Source organism: Ursus arctos, unplaced genomic scaffold (genome assembly GCF_023065955.2).
Source record: "Ursus arctos isolate Adak ecotype North America unplaced genomic scaffold, UrsArc2.0 scaffold_23, whole genome shotgun sequence".
Lineage (NCBI taxonomy): Eukaryota > Metazoa > Chordata > Mammalia > Carnivora > Ursidae > Ursus > Ursus arctos.
This window is the reverse complement of record NW_026622908.1, coordinates 12,564,032-12,581,093: the sequence shown is the minus strand read 5'-3', so window position 1 is coordinate 12,581,093 and position 17,062 is coordinate 12,564,032.

The following is a 17,062-nucleotide window of genomic DNA, read 5'->3' as shown; positions in this document are numbered from 1 at the left end:
TTCTTTCCCCAAAATACTAATTGAAAACCTAAACTAAAAGAAAAACTGGACATGACAGAAATTGGTGACCAAATATCATGTTCTTGAAAACACAGCCTTAATACTGTGCTCATAAAAAATGTTTTTAAACTAAATATTATCCTATTGGTTGAGATTTAAGTCTCTTAGAAAAGGTCATGAAGAAGTTTTGTTTTACCTTTAAAAAGCCAAGATTTTCCTTCAGTATTCCAACTATTATTTAATTTTCATACTTACAAATTCCCAAAGCACATTAAAATTAAAATCGCCACTCCAGAATGTACTACTCTGTCCTGTGTAATCAAAAGGATCAGAGTAGCAGTACTGCATTTAAGTGACTCTTTTTTTTTTTTTTTAACATTACTAGATGTATAAGGCATTAGATTGGGAAAACAAATCAAGGTGACCATCCACACCTATATAGACTTTGCTTACTGAAGTGTAAGATTAGAAGATCTGGATGATATTTTGCCTCATCTAATGACATATGAAGATCATGCAGGCATGTGCCCTGCTTCAGCTGTATTGTTTGTTCTGAGAGTTTTTCAGATATTTAAGAAGGAAGAGTCTTGTGGTTAGGAAGGGAATGCTATATTTCATCCATGATAGTTCACATAATCAAATCTTCAAGGTTTATCCGAATTATGTTGGTGTAAATCACTTCTAATTGATTAATTTTTCTATGAAAACCCAACAAAATATCAGTTTTGCATATCTTAAATTCAATTTCAAAATTATGTTTTTAAAATAGGACATTTGAAGACTGATTCCGCAGTGTGACACACTGAGGTGTGTCGGCCCAAAATGACCAGGATGCCAAAGGGACTCAGAACCATCTATAAAGGCCACCTGAAGGGAAAGAGATAATTCACCTTTAGCGATTATACTAATATTTTTAGCTAGTCAATAAGTTCATGTTGCTTGCAATGATACTTTTCAATACTCCCGCCATGGAGCCCCAGACTTCTGCGTAGGGTCTCCAAGCCAAGTAATTGGGATCTTGGCTTTTTCACCCTCTCCAACCACAGCTTATCTTCTGGTCTAAATTTTATTTATGGGGGTATTCTATGGGATTTTTGTTTCATAGAAAGAGTTCCACTACTTAAAAAAAAAACGAATTAACTACTAATTACTAATTATCTCCATTTGCAGATAAGGAAACAGCGTGAGATGTTAAATCACATGAAAAGAGGAGACCTTGATTGAGTGAAATATAAAATAAATAAGGAAACAAATCACCTGTGTTCAAACATCCAGAAGGCCCATGCCTAAGGATTAGGTGGTAAAATTTTTTTTAAATGTCATAATTGAAGCTGCCCTAAAATAAAGTTGAGCTGCCTTTAGCAAGCAGCGACTTTCCTCAGCTGTGAAGATACCGAGGCAGAATCTTGAAATCCACTTTGAAAGATGATAGGAGAAAAATACACCAGAGACAGAGTTGGAGGAGGTGACCTTCAGGACTCTTTCAGCTCTGAGGATCTTTGGTTTATCATATACAATAAAGTAAACTCCTTGCTGGTAGCCCTGAAGCTATGGAATATTTTGATTAGAGTATATCTGAGATGTCTTGCTAAGCATCATTGTCCTTGTTCTTCTGCTCATAGAGCCAATTTGAATTCTAATCTGCTGACTTCCGCCATTTCTTTCCACAGCCTATTGTGAAAAAACACGCACGTATCATAAAAACATTTTCTTATATTTCCTCCTGTCCAAATATTATGTTAATATAGTAAGCAAATGTCAATTCAAATGCCATTTATAAATGATTACTCTTGCCTTCCTAAACGGTTGTGTTAAGAAAAGATGCTGAAGTCTAGTTGTAGGTGAGACAGGAAGTAGAAGCACTTAATTCAGGTCCATGCTATCACTTGTATAAAAGTAAAAAAAAAAAAAACCAAATAAATGAAAGATTTTATAACGGTGGTATAAACAAAGCGATATACACATGAAATTGCTTAGAAAAATTGTAAAATTGCCTTTATCACAGCTTTAACTACTTGGCTCTGAGATTTGGAAATTCAAATGGATGCAGGAAAGTGGGAGATATAGGCTTTCAGATATGGAATGAATAAGTCATGTCAATAAAAGTACAGCATAGGGAATAGAGTTAATGGTATTATAACAGTGTTGTATGGTGACGGATGGTAGCTTCACTTGTGGACAATATAGCAGAATGTATGAACTTGTTGAACCACTATGTCATACATCTGAAACTAAGGTAACATTGTGAGTCAACTATACTAAAAAAATAAATAAAAACAGTCTTTCCAATTTCTTGAGAAGGAGAAATTTTTACATCCCCGGAAATTCTATTAATTTTCAGATTATGAAGACCATACCCATCAATTATGTATAGAAACCACCAGAATGTTATTGGTAGAATACTATTTAATCCCAGACTTTCCAGAATGAAGTGATTCACCTGCTTCTGTAACACTTCTGTAATATTTCTAAGAAGCCATGGGGACTATTGCACCTGAGGATGCCCCAGAGGTAAGACGTTTCACTTATTTTGGGGGAAAGGACTGAACATTGATATGTGATACTCTTTCTAAGCTATCTTTACTGGGTTATTGCAACATGGCCCTTTATTAGCGTAAGTAGTAAATGGGGCAACAGGTATGAATTTTTTTTTAAAGATTTTATTTATTTATTCGACAGAGATAGAGACAGCCAGTGAGAGAGGGAACACAAGCAGGGGGGAGTGGGAGAGGAAGAAGCAGGCTCATAGCGGAGGAGCCTGATGTGGGGCTCGATCCCAGAACGCCGGGATCAGGCCCTGAGCTGAAGGCAGACGCTCAACCGCTGTGCCATCCAGGCGCCCCAACAAGTATAAATTTATGCTGTTGTATAGTGGACATTATCTTCACTAGCAATATAAAATTGCCAGGGGATGAAACAGGAGAATCATCTAGAAGCATCAGTCCATCATGAGCTCTCTCTCACCTTTAACGAACTTTTTGATTATGAAAACATACCATGTAGCAAGTGGAATTATTTCATATCATAATTTAAAAAGTCTTATTTTCTCTTTGTAAATACATTTTAAAATACAAGCTGCATTGATTAGTTTTTACTTCAAATCTTACCCAATGTCTTGTCTCATTTTATTATGTTATATATGCAGTTATAGAACTACAAATCAGAAATAATTGAGTCTTTTATTTTTTTAGAAAACAGATTAAATTTAATCCCAAAGGTTAATTATAATCTTACTTTGCCATTTTTAAAAGAGGTTTATTTTTTTTTCTTTTTCCTTCTTTTTTTTTTTTTTTTTTTTTTTTTTTTTTTTTTTTTCCTGAGGCAAACCTATAATAATACAATTGGGAAGGAGAACTCTGGTTTTAAGTCTTTTTCTTTTTAATTAGGATAAATTACCTTTTTATTTTTATTTTATTTTTTATTTTATTTTTTTAAGTTTTTATTTAAATTCCAGTTGGTTAACATACAGTGTAATATTAGTTTTGGGTGTACTGTTTAGTGACTCAACATTTCCATAGTAACACCTGGTGCTGGTCACGAGTGCCCTCCCTAATCCTCTTTACTTATTTACCCCACATCCCCCCACGTGCCTCCCAATTCTGGTAATCATCAGTTTGTTCTCTATAGTTACGAGTCTATTTCTTGGTTTGTCTCTCTCTCTCTTTTTTCTGCTTTGCTCGTTCGTTTTGTTTCTTCAATTCCACCTATGAGTGAAATCGTATGGTGTTTGTCTTTCTCTGACTGACTTCTTTCACTTTCAAATTTACCGTGTGCCCTTTTGTAAACTGTATTATAGAATGTGCAAAACGACAATGATAACAAGAGAAATCTGTAAGTTTCTCTTACAGATTAAATTTTAATAGAGCAAATTTTAATAACATTTACACAAGTTGCTACCACATTATAGGACAAGTGTGGATGTTCAGTGAATGTCAACTATTATTATTACCTAGAAGCTGCATTTTATCAAGCTAAGTAAGAATTGAATTTCTACTCTAAGAGCCACTACAGTCAAGCACTGGCCACACAACTAGTTCGTTCTTTTAGGATTACTAAATTAAAGGTGATTGGTGTTTTCATGAAATTATTAGGCACAAAATGAGAGATCCACTGGTCTGCCTTCATAACATTCAAGAGCAATAAATGTAAGCTATCTAGGAAAAAAAGAACTGTTTTTCTTTACAAAGATGCTCATCATGGGTAGATACAATAAAAATTCTTCCAAACTATATTTTTCAGTATTTTATTACACTTGCAATAAACTCAAAGTGACAACTCACTTCATGATTCTTAATTCTAACTAAATTCTCTTTTTTATTTGAAAACTTTTTCTTTTTTTAAAAAAATTTACTTTCTTTACCTTTTTTATCTTTCTTTTGCTGCTTTATTATGGACTTGGAAAGTGAACACTCTGACCAAGACTGCTTTAATATTTCCCTCAGCTTGACTAAACTTTAGACAGACTTTCTCCAAATTGGCCCTAACCTCCTTTAGAAAACCTGTAATTGTAAATTATTTTTTTGCCCATTTGAGATATCAATCTATTGAAGAGCTTCTTGCCAGTTTTGAAACCCAAGAATGTCTTTCTCAAGAACCGGGGAGCCATCTCTTTTGTTCCCTTCATTCGTAGGACCTGTTGGTACCAGGACACATATTGGAAATATAAATATCAAGGAAGGTAGTGCCCTTATCTGGGGAAGTATCAGAGCCCAACGTCCTTCGGCACTAATTAGGCAGAATCCTAGAGACAGACATTTGCAAACTCAAGAATAACTCCATGTGTTCCACATATCCCATTGATCAACCTCCCCTGATGTCTTCCAGTACTTTTCCACAAGCTCACCCCAGTGCTTAGAGCCCCTCCTTTCTTTCCAACAGAGATGAATTCAGACAGGCTTCTGACCTCTCTTCCCCAAGAGTTACTTTGAATAAAGTCTTCTTTGCCTGTTTAATTTTATCTCGTTAGGTTTTTGCTTTGACAATTCACTTCGCTGCTGAGAAACAAAGACAGAATTGCTAATCACATCACATCATAGCATTTTTGTCAAGTCAAAGAGCTTAAAATACTCTTGTCATTTGCTCCTGAGGGTTTGATTCCATCTCTATCATTCATCCTCAGACATTTCCCAGTTTTAACTTTCCTTTTTAAATCCAGGTGACTGAGGCAAGCTGCAGGGTTCTAAGGAGGAATTGCTCACTACAGAATAGGAAGGCTGACATCTGAATCATTAAGTATTCAAATCTAGTATTCTTTTCTAGTGATACTTAGCTTTGCCTTCCATGGCCTAATTTATTAGTTGTTTGGTTGGGTTTTTTTGTTTGTTTGTTTTTTGTTTTTTAATTCTGGTAGCCAGTTCTTCCTTATTCTATATTTGAATTTTTACTTGCTCTATTGGAGTTCACTATTTGGCTCTGTAATATTAGTGAATTCTTTTGGATTTTAAATTGTGAGCTCACTTTATCCATCACTTTGTGAGATAAGATTAGCTTGATCTTCATTCCTTTATTCAAGTTATCAACAAGGATATGAGAACAAATCTACTCAAATGGATGATGTCCACAAAATGTTTTGCCAGATATGGCAAATATTAAGTACTGAGTGGTTACTCTGTACCAGATACTTTTGAGAGATGATTTCATTTAATTCTCCCCAAAACTCTATGAAGTGGACACTATTATTCCCATTATTCAGATGGAGAAAATGAGGCCCAGGGACACACTTATCTAAAGTACAAGAGCCTGACTTGGAGATAGACTTATTTTCTGCCACAGGCCATTCTTCTAATCAACTTGGGACAATGTCTCTCTTCTTTCCCTCCTTTTTTCCCTATTCCCATCTCTTTTCTACTATCTGGTATATTTCCTCTCTTTCCTTATTGTGTTGGAGACTGGGGAAGACAACAAGGAATTGGGCACATCACGTACTTCATGGGCTCATCCTTCATTTAATCACAGTGCTATGTATGCATTTAACATTCATTAAAAATTTAAATAAAGCAACAAATAAAATATATGAACCCCCCGCGTAACCTCAAGAGAGGGTCAGTTTCCCTCATCCCATTGTTCTAGTTATAATATATATATAAAAATATAATACAATTCTCTAATCTTTTATTTTAGAATTTTAGAATTCTAACAAGTCAGCTCTTATTTAGAACAGCTTTATTCTATAATCTGATACCTTCATTTTATATTAAAGATTATAGGAACATACTTTAGACTTTAAATAATGGGTGATAAATGGAGGATTTTCAGAAGGATTTGGTGGGGAGAATATACAGTTTATGCCTGATGGACAACTTTAAAAATTGCTTTTTGGAAGTAATTGACAGCAGGAAAATAAAAAATGTAAAGTTCACACATGAAAACAAGTCAACCAAATAAACCAAGAAAAAGATTTTCTTTTCTAATAAATCATAAAGAATTAACTTCTTGAGTGAATCTGGAAGAAAAAAATAAATGGCATGGTTGAAATAGAAAAAGAGTGTGGTAAGTAGAGTTAATCAAGCAACTAATTTAGTTATCTGCACAGGGGGATTTTTTGAAGTCTTAAATATTAGCATTGTAATGAACTTTTTATTTTGAAATTCTGTAGTTTCTTAAAAATGTAAATGAAAGGAATATAATTTTGCAAAAGAAAATTATATATTAAATTAGGATAAATTAATTGCTTTGTTGAGGAAAAAATCTCCTAAAAGCAATAAATAAGTAATGCATCACTTTAAAGAGGATGTAAGATTTATTGAGGCCTGATCTCAAGATTTAGTGCTTTGTATTTTATTTCCTCAGTTAAATGGATTTTACTTAAAATAGTCTTCAAAATCATTAGCACATTTGCGATGGTAATTGCTTTTAAGTCATTGTTTATCTGAAACAGTTCAGCTGTCTAAATTAACATTACTTCTGCCTTTTTAATTTTGTAAAAATAAAACCACCTAACATTATTCATTTATAAGGCATGGAATATCTGATTGTACTTTATTTTTTCACATTTTGCACTCATTAAAGTTTTACTCCATCCAGCTCTAAAGCATACATTCCTCTCTGCGCTTTGACGTGGAGTAGCAATGTTGCTCAGGAGACTTCACAAGGGCATAGATTCATAGCAATTTTGGAAAACTGTGCCCTTAAGATTTCTCTGATTCTTGATTGGTTGTATTGTTAAAGTTATAAATACAGAGAGATGTGAAGATACAGGATTAATTCTATCTTAAAGTATTTGATTGCTGATATGTTCTTTCAAATATAACATTGAAAATAGATGGGGGCAGGGAAGGAACTTTAATATTTGCAATCCATTGAGTGCAAATTCTCTGCCAAGATTTGGGTTAATCACTTCGCACGTGTGTTCTCATTTAATTCTTCCAGCACACTCAATAAGATTATTTCGTTCGTTATTTATTATACTTATTTTATGAATGAATAAAAAGAACGTTCAGAACAGAATTAGTATCTACCAATAATGACATAACTTGCATATTTGCTAATAATTATATTTAACTGTAGGTAAAAAATCTGGAAAACACTGGCTGAAACAAAACAGAAATTTTATTTTTCTAACGTAGAAGTTTGAAATTAGGGGTGCCTGGCTGGGTCATTGGGTTAAGCGTCTGCCTTTGGCAAAGGTCATGATCCCAGGGTCCTGGGATGGAGTCCTGCATTGGGCTTCCTACTCAGCGGGGAGCCAGCTTCTCCCTTTCCCTCTGCCTGCTGCTCCACCTGCTTGTGCTCTCTCTGTCGAATAAATAAAGAAAGAAATCTTTAAAAGAAGAAGAAGAAGTTTGGAAGTAGGTATTTCAGACTAACGTGGTGATTCCATGAAACTATCAGGTTTCTGGACTTTCATGTTTTTATGAGTTATCTTTAGCCTGTACTCTTGGTTCATAATGGAAAGACAGGTGTTCAATTCTAGAATCTAGTTTTCTTTGTAGGGAGGAAAATGGAAAGACCAAAAGTCGAAATAATCTAGGTAGATGAGTCCCCTTTTCCATTTTAAGAGAAGCTTCTAGAAGACTCATCAAACAACTCTCACATCTCTTTGGCCAAAAATACTACATCACATGTTCACCATTACATGAAAAGAATGTTGGGAAATGCAGATTTTTATATAAGACCTTTGCTACCATTAAAATAAGCAAGTAGTATAGAAGACATTAATGGGAGAATAGAAAGTGAAGAAGAAAGGGGAGAATATTTTCCCTTTAGGAAACCAGAAATCTGAGTCCTCAATTACTGAAAGACTGGCCTATAACTGGGGGCTAAGTTCGTCTAAGGTAATCTAGAGCTATTTGTTGCTATATTCTGAAGCATCATCGGGATTTCCTGGGATTCAGACAAATGGAAAAACTTGAATAGCTTGTAGTAGGCCTCAATAAACACTAAATGTTCTATTAGGTGAATGTTATAAAAACGTGGCAGGACATAACGGCTCTGAAAAGTGCCTTTTTACCCCTCTTACAATTGCAAACTTGTAAAGCATTTATAATGCAGCAAATATAACCCTACTGAAAACACCATGTTGAAACTTTAAGATGTGAGAAATATGGTCTGTAGGTGTAAGAGAAAATTGCCTTTGTGTGCTTGACTGAAATTCAAGACCACAATAGATAAATAATTTATTATGATCTAAATTCTCCCATTTTTGTAGAGATGCAGCCTTTTTGTACAGAATTGCAAGGAGAAAGGTAATTTCAAATGCTTAAATTTATTCTAATTTATCTTTTGTTTTCTTTGACCTATAAGCTCACATACATTAGGAAGGAAATCAGCTGAGGGGCACCTGGGTGGCTCAGTCATTTGAACGTCTGACTCTTGGTTTCAGCTCAGGTCATGATCTCAGGGTTGTAGGATCAAGCCCCGAGATGGGCTTGGTGCTCAGTGGGGAGTCTGCTTGGGATTCTCTCCCTCTGCCCCTCTTCCCACTCATGCACTCATGCTCTCTCTCTCTCACTAGAATAAATAAATCTTTTTTTTTAAAGAAGAAACTCAGTTTTTTTTTGTTTTTTTTTTTTTTTTTTAGGAAATTGACAGTTTAGAAAATCTATTGAGGCGCTTTTATCTTGCAAAAGAAAGAAAATATGTTGGTGAATGTGACAAATTCAAAACCTGTTTGTTTTTTTTTAATTAATCTCAAACACATGTTAAAAATGAATAGTCTGGGGTGCCTGGGTGCTGCAGTCAGTTAAGCGTCCAACTCTTGGTTTCAGCTCAGGTTGTGATCTCAGGGTCATAAGATCAAGCCCCACATCAGGTTCTGTGCTCAGTGTGGAATTTGCTGGAGCTTTTCTCTCCCACTCCCACTGCCCCTCCTCCCCACCCGGCGCTCTCATTCTCTCTCTCTCTCTCTCTTTTAAATAAATAAATAAATAAATCTTTAAAAAAAAAAACGGATAGTCCATGCTGTTTGTTAACTTGTACCACAAATATCAAGAGAGTTTGTATTCTGGTCCAGGTAAGAGTATTATCCTTATAGACAGATTCTAAGTTCCTGTTACAAGTTATTGCTTTAGTCATATATGAAATTCTGTTTTGCCTATAAAATAAAGTGCAAGAGACTTGATGCCGAGACATCACATGTTTTTCATAGTTATGTGAAGCATTTAGTGTTTTTGCCGGCATATAATAGGAATTCATTATATTAATATAAAATATGAATAATAATTTACATTTTAAAATAATTGATGACAGATTATTTAAATTGTCAAAATGTATAATATTTAACAGAAGCATAGGATACCCTAGTTAATATAACATTAATTCTATTTAGTATAATCTAAGCTATCCTGAGTCACCTAATGTTTAATTATGTTTTAGCATAACCTATATATGTTTATGTATTTATGTTACTAATTCTTTTTCCTTTTTTTTTACATCTCTGGGAGACCAGTCCACTTACATGAAATGAAAATACTTTAGATTTTATTATTTTGGTTCAGCTTAAGGATGTTATTTAACTCTTTTTTATTTGTTTCAAAATTTGCAGATCCGACAACTGGAAGGAAGATGCTATCTATCTGCGGCTTACAATACTGGAAAGAATCGTTTTCTTCTCTATTGCTTGTCCTATAAATAAATAGACTGAGAGTTTTTGGTAAATACACTTTATTTAATGCTGTAGTGAGGTCCCTTAATATGGGCACAGAGCATAGTGTTAGCTAAAGCTCTTTCTGGTAACAAAAGCTTCATGTTAACAAAATTGCAATTAAACTTCTGGCATCTCCCAGTTGAAAAAATATAATCCTTTCACAAAATTAAAAAGGAAAAGAAAAAATTCCAGTAATTGGGGGAGGGTCAAATGTGATAAACAGCTGATGAATTATTCAATACTTGGCATTACTGGCAAATCTACAGAATTTAATAAGCTTCCCTAATTGACTTTCATGCCAAATTACATTATTTTGTCCTATATTTTTATTGAAAAGTGCTTGTGAGCAAAATGCTGAGTTTTGACAAATGAGTACACCAGCATGACCACTCCCATATTACAAATATAAAAAAGTGCTAATATTTTCCTTATATCATATAAATGTGTTTGTTTATACAATGGTCAGATTAGGCAAATCATTCTCAATCCCAAAGGAATGTAGGATGTACAAACTTGGGCTGGATTCACTCAACAGAATTTTATTGGGGGAGGGGTTGGGAGGGGCAAACATCTGTGCAGGCTAACCATATGTGGACAGTCTCTAGGTCTGACCTAGTGGGGAAAGGGAAAATAATGGTATGAAGGATAGCGCCAATTAGCTTTTATGGAATCTTATGCAGCTAAATCTTGGCCATCCTCCTTTCTTGATTACTGGCCTTCCTTTGTGTCTGACCTAATAAAGCCAAACTTTGAATTGGCATCATTAAGAATTTGCTAACTTGCCTAGATTGTACATACCAGCACGGGCCTAGTACTAAGATGTTTCATAGTTAAAAGAAACAAATAATCAACTGAAAATATGATTTTTTTTTAGCCAACGAACAAGAGCGGTTTTAATCTGTCCCCTCATTCTTCACTCTGCCATAGGCTTTGTAATTCTTACACTGTTATAAAGAGTATATTTCTTTTTAATTTTTAAATTTTTGTCCACCTCATTGAGATATAATGAACAAATAACACCATGTGAGTTTAAGGTATACAACATAATCATTTGGCATACGTATATATTGTGAAATGATTACCACAATAAAGTTAGTTAACATATCGCCACGTCACATAGTCGCCATTTTTGTGTGTGTGTGGTGAAAACATTAACTCTCTTAGCAGATTTCAAATCTACAATACGCTGTTAACTATGGTCAACACGTTATACACTAGACCCCCAGAACTTATTCATCTTATAACCGAAAAGTATATCCACTTTGACTTCCAACTTCTCATTTCCCCCACCTCCAGTCCCTGGCAACCACCAATCTGTTCTGTCTCTGAGTTTGATTCTTTTAGATTCCACATATAAGTGAGATCATACAGTAATTTGTCTTTCTCTGTCTGACTTATTTCACTTAGAACAATACCCACAATTTTCATCCATGTTGTCACAAATGTCTGGATTTCATTGTATATGTATATACGTGCACACACTACATTTTTTTAAAATCTATTCATCCATTGATGGACACCTGGGTTGTTTCCATGTCTTGGTTATTTTGAAGAGTGCTTTGAAAGTCTATGTTATTTTTTTAAAGATTTTATTTATTTATTTATTTGAGAGAGATGCAGAGAGAGTGAGAGAAAGAGAGAGAGCAGGAGCAGGGTGAGGGGCAGAGGGAGAAGCAGGCTCCCTGCTAAGCAGGGAGCCTGATGTGGGACTCGATCCCGGGACTCCAGGATCATGACCTGAGCCCGAGACAGATGCTTAACTGACTGAGACACCCAGGCGCCCCAGAGTCTATTTTACAAGAGGCAGAATTGTGTTATTTAATAGCAGGAACGCTTAAACCAGGTGTCTTGGTGACACTGCTCTGGCTTCTGTGTGATATGGCTAAGTTAGTTAACCTACGTCATGCCATGGTTTTCTCCTCTCTCAAATAGGGATAACTAGCCATATGTACCCCACATGGTAAATAATATAAAATGTTATGTTAGAATATACTTAGAAAGTACTTAGAATAGTACTTTATGCATAGCAATTACCATATTAATCTTTGCTATTGTTGTTAAAGAGTCTTTATCGCAAGATGCCTGCCTATCATCCTTAAACTTGATTCCTATGCTGATGCATCATACCATGTTGTGTAGCCTGGTAAGGGAACCAGGATCCACTTGTTTCCCACCTAGACAGGCCCACAGCAACCTGGACAACCATAATGGAAAGTGAGTTTTAGGAAACCTCATTAATATTTCATTGGTCTGAGTGTTTCAAATACTTCTACTCCTAGATGTCTACTACTACAGTTAAAAATTAAAATGTATGTTTAAAATAATCATGTGTCTGAATGCCCAGAGAAACTGAATTTGTAATAACCCAAAACTCTAGAACAAACTAAGTGTCTAGCAGAGGTTCACGGATGAACAAATTGATCATACTGCATCACGGGGTGCTCCCCAGGAGGAACAAGGGAAAAGCTACTTATGTATATAGCAGCGTGGGTATATCTCAAGATACGCTAAATAAAAGAAGTTGAAACAAACAAGTACATGTTGTATGATTCCACTTATCTGAAGCTCTAGAACAATCAAAACTAATTTTTTAAAAGCGTAACATAAGTTTTCTGGAAGGATGTGCAAATGAGCCAGGAGTAGGAAAAAATTATATCAAGACCAGGAGTGTCAGGACATATATGTTGGAAAACCAAAAATATTGTGTTATTGGATAAACAAAGTATATTTTTAAAATTTCCTTTGATTGGTAAATCTGTTTATAAACTTGATTTTTCTTTCATGCTTTAGTCAAAGGTACTGCTTGCTTCAGGGAAAAAACACACAAAACCATTCCCCTAATTGAAGACTCAGCATTTATCTCTTAAGATAACAAGTACACTGAGTGGTTCTTCTGCATGAAAGTTTACAAACTTCACAAGGCAGAACATTAAAATAGTGACAGGAGGGCCTCCCGTTTTTTTTTTTTTAACAGAATCAGCAAAATTACCACAAGCAGTAGTAGAGTTTCTATTAAAAACTACAGATATGAATGTTCTAATATACATATTTGTGGGTTAATTTAAATACAGCTTTGAGAATAACAAAGGGACTGCTGTTTTTGTTTTTAATGCAATAAGAGTTTGCAAAACTATAATGGCTTATTTAAAGGGAAATTAATGACTTAGAAGGAAGGAAACTTGCTTCCTGTTCTTTCTCCAAAAATTTGGTTAGACATTTAAATTAGGAGGAATATATTCCATCCCTTTGCCCTCAGCTAACTCCATGTTCAGATGGCATCATGTTGCTTATAGGCCCGGTGATTGAAAAAAACAAAACAAAACAGCCTTCTTGACCAGATGGGTATATATTAAACAATAACAATAATGATAATAATAACTTGTGATTTTCAAGCTTTTGTGTTCTTTTTTTTTCAAGCAAATCCCCACTGTTTATTTTTTTCTTTCTTTATTTTTTTTAATTTTTTTTATTATGTTATGTCAGTCACCATACAGTATATCATTAGTTTTTGATGTAGAGTTCCATGAGTCATGGTTTGCATATATCACCCAGGGCTCCATGTAATACATGCCCTCCTTAATACCCATCACCGGGTAGCCCATCCCCCCACCCCCCTCCTCTCTAAAACCCTCAGTTTGTTTCCCAGAGTCCGTAGCCTCTCATGGTTCGTCTCCCCCTCTGATCTCCCCCGCTTCATTTTCCCTTCCTTCTCCTACTGTCCTCCCTGCTATTTCTTATGTTCCACAAATAAGTGAAACCATATGTAATTGTCTTTCTCTGCTTGACTCATTTCACTTAGCATAATCTCCTCCAGTTCCATCCATGCTGATGCAAATGTTGGGTATTCAACCTTTCTGATGGCTGAGTAATATTCCATTGTATATATGAACCACATCTGCTTTATCCATTCATCTGTTGAAGGGCATCTTGGCACCTTCCACAGTTTGGTTATTGTGTACATTGCTGCTAAAGCTTTAATATTCTAAGCACTCTGCAGTAAGGTATTTGAACATGAATAATATATTATTGAAACTGTGAACTCTCTGGAGACAAAACTATCAGGAATCTCAGGCTCAGAGAAAGCAGTGATTTTTTCCAAGTCCAAAGTCAAAAGAAAGAGGCAGAGCCTGACTTCACTTTTGTGTTTGTCATGCTTCCAGTTCCTTGTAATAACGCATTTCAGCCTCCCTGGCCCATCATTCGGGTTCTTCCTCTGGCTGGTGGGGAGTATGGCTGCTCAGCTCTCTCAGCGCTTAAAATTTACCTGATACTGATTATTAACTTGGCCCTCTGCTCACTCATTTCATTCCACTCCTCACCTTGAGTCGCTAACTGGCCCCTGCCAAAAACCCAAGGGCTCACAGTGCTACAGCCAATGGACATCCCACCTGGAGATGGGACACTCCCATGGAGTTCCGGTAATTCCCAATCACCATTTATGTCTACAGATACTCCTGAATTTTCTGTGCATGCTTTCAAAGTCCCAGAATCCTTAGTCGCCTGGGGTCACTTGTGGCCTCCAGCGACCAACCAGGAGATAGTCTCTGTGGGTTGTTCATCGTATTTGTAAAATAACATGACCATTCTCTATGCCCCCAGATAGCAAAGCTGCTGTGAGAATGAGCGAGAGGGTGTACACAAGAGCTCTTCGAAGTTTTTAACATCTTCAATGTTCTCTTTCAGTTGAAGAGGACTGGACTAGATAATCTCTAAAATTCCCATGGATCGATGATTCTATGATCTGTGATTTATGAGCTTGCTATTCAAATTCCTGATTTGGACTTCAAATATGTCAGTTTATGCTGAGGCAGACTCTAGTAAGCATTCCATAAACTAATGCGTGCTTAGAATGAACTTAAAAGCACTCTTACTGAGGTTGCCTTATTCTAAAGGTCTTCTGATTTTCCTTAAGCCAGTTGAAGTAGACAATTGTAGTTCACTTTTAAAGACATTAGGCCGCTAAGAAGTATTAGATGATAGAGAATTTCTCTTACTTGCTTGGTCTGAGCTGCACCTATTGCCTTAAAAAATTTCAAATTGGCTTATGACGGATATTGGAAAAAAGGCCTTTTCAGTTCATCTGATCCCAAATTGAACATTTTTAATTCAAGCACAAAATGTTTGAATTAAATGACAGCTATAGTGTTCACAGCTGAATCAATTAGCGTTAAACAGCCCTAACCCTAATGGATACCTTCTAACATTTGGTGTTTTGGCCATGCTTTCAATCGGTAGGATATTATCATTTGGTTTACGTGCAAACAAAAATGCCTTATTTTCTCCTTTGATTTACAAGTAAAAACAAACAAACAAAAAACCTTACCCTCCAATTTAGTGTTCTTGGCATTCAGTATTCCATTACAAAATATTAAATTTTTATGGACAATTTTTACGGTGGAATCACCTTACTGCTTCTTTCAAATAAATAAGGAGTAAAAAGCTAGCAAAATGTTAAGTTTCTTGGAAATCAGGGTCTTCGTACACTCTGCCTCACCATTCTTCACTGGAGAAGTCATGATCTTCCTACAAATAAAGCTGTTATATATAAAAATGTATATATCTCTTCACCAAATATTGGTGTTTAATTCTTGCTTTCAATTGAGAAAGAGGTAGTTAATTGTTAATGAACTTTTCAATGGAACTTGAACTTCTAATGGCTCCATTGTCACCCTTATCTACCTCATGATAAATAAAATTTAGTAGCCACTGATTGCTTCATATTTACAAAGATTCTCACTGGCTTTGGTTCTCATAATAAATTACCACTTAAAAGATACTTAATGCCATAATTGAATCTTATATGTATCATTTTAATTCAAAACATAAGACTTATTAAGGTAAGACTGCAAATAGAGAATTAGGAATAGGAAATGCATGACAATATTGATGCTTTCTAAAACCAATCACATGAAACATATTTTCCCAAGAATATGTTAGAGTTTCTATTACCCTATCTCGCATGGGTTGGAGCTGTAAGGCTCAATTGTGACATTCCCTCTTCGATCCATGAACGTAAGTGAAACACATGAGATCATGGTATTTCTTGGACATGCAAATATTCATGAAAACCACATTCCCTTTTATTATTATATCAATTTTTCAAACTAGGTAGGCTTGTATCTCTTTTCAGATGGAAAACCAGAAGGATAAAAATTAAGTACCTGGTAAAGATGTTATCACCTAGTGAGGAGCAGAGGCGCACTTCATGCCTGCCTTAGTGCAAACCCAAACCTCATGCTTTCTCCATACCTGGTCACTGTTGCCTTTCTAGAATTTTCCCCTACTTCTACAGACATATAAAGCCCAGTTACCTAAGCACTTGCTGTTGCTTCTGTGCAGCCCCTCTGACAGATAAAGAAAAATAAACTGTGATGAGTAAAGACAAACTTACCTTCAAAATACAATAGGAATAGTCTCAGGAGTCAGCATGGTTCAAATGCCAGCTCTGCCTCTTAATTTGCTTTGTGGTGACGTACAAGGTGTGGAAGCCTAAAGCCCCGCGTCCTCCCACGCACAGACCTGACAAATGAGGTTAAATGAGCCTGTGAAAACAGAGATTATGTTAGGTCATAAAAGCTATTCCCCTCTTCTTTTTCTGACTCTTCGCTAACTCACACCCTCTCCTCTTTCTCCTTCAGTGTGTGGGTGAACTAGTAGGTCCGGGGAGGAACGGCAGCTTCAGCTCTGTGCTGTGATGGTGAGGAAGTCACCACCTGCCAGCATGTCTGTTTTGACATCTGTAAAACCAGAAGAATCGCTGACAAGTGCTCACCATACTGTGAGGACAAATGTGCTGGCTTCCGCAAGGCGGGCTGCATTCGGGGGAAGACAGGAGCCATGTGCCATAAAAAGCAATGACAACACCAGCATTTAAAACCTTTATTTCCAAGATAGTCACTAAAGAGATTCGGAAACCTGTTGTTCAAGACAGATTGTCCTTTAGCGAAAAACAAACACCTGCCAGCATTCATTCAAGAC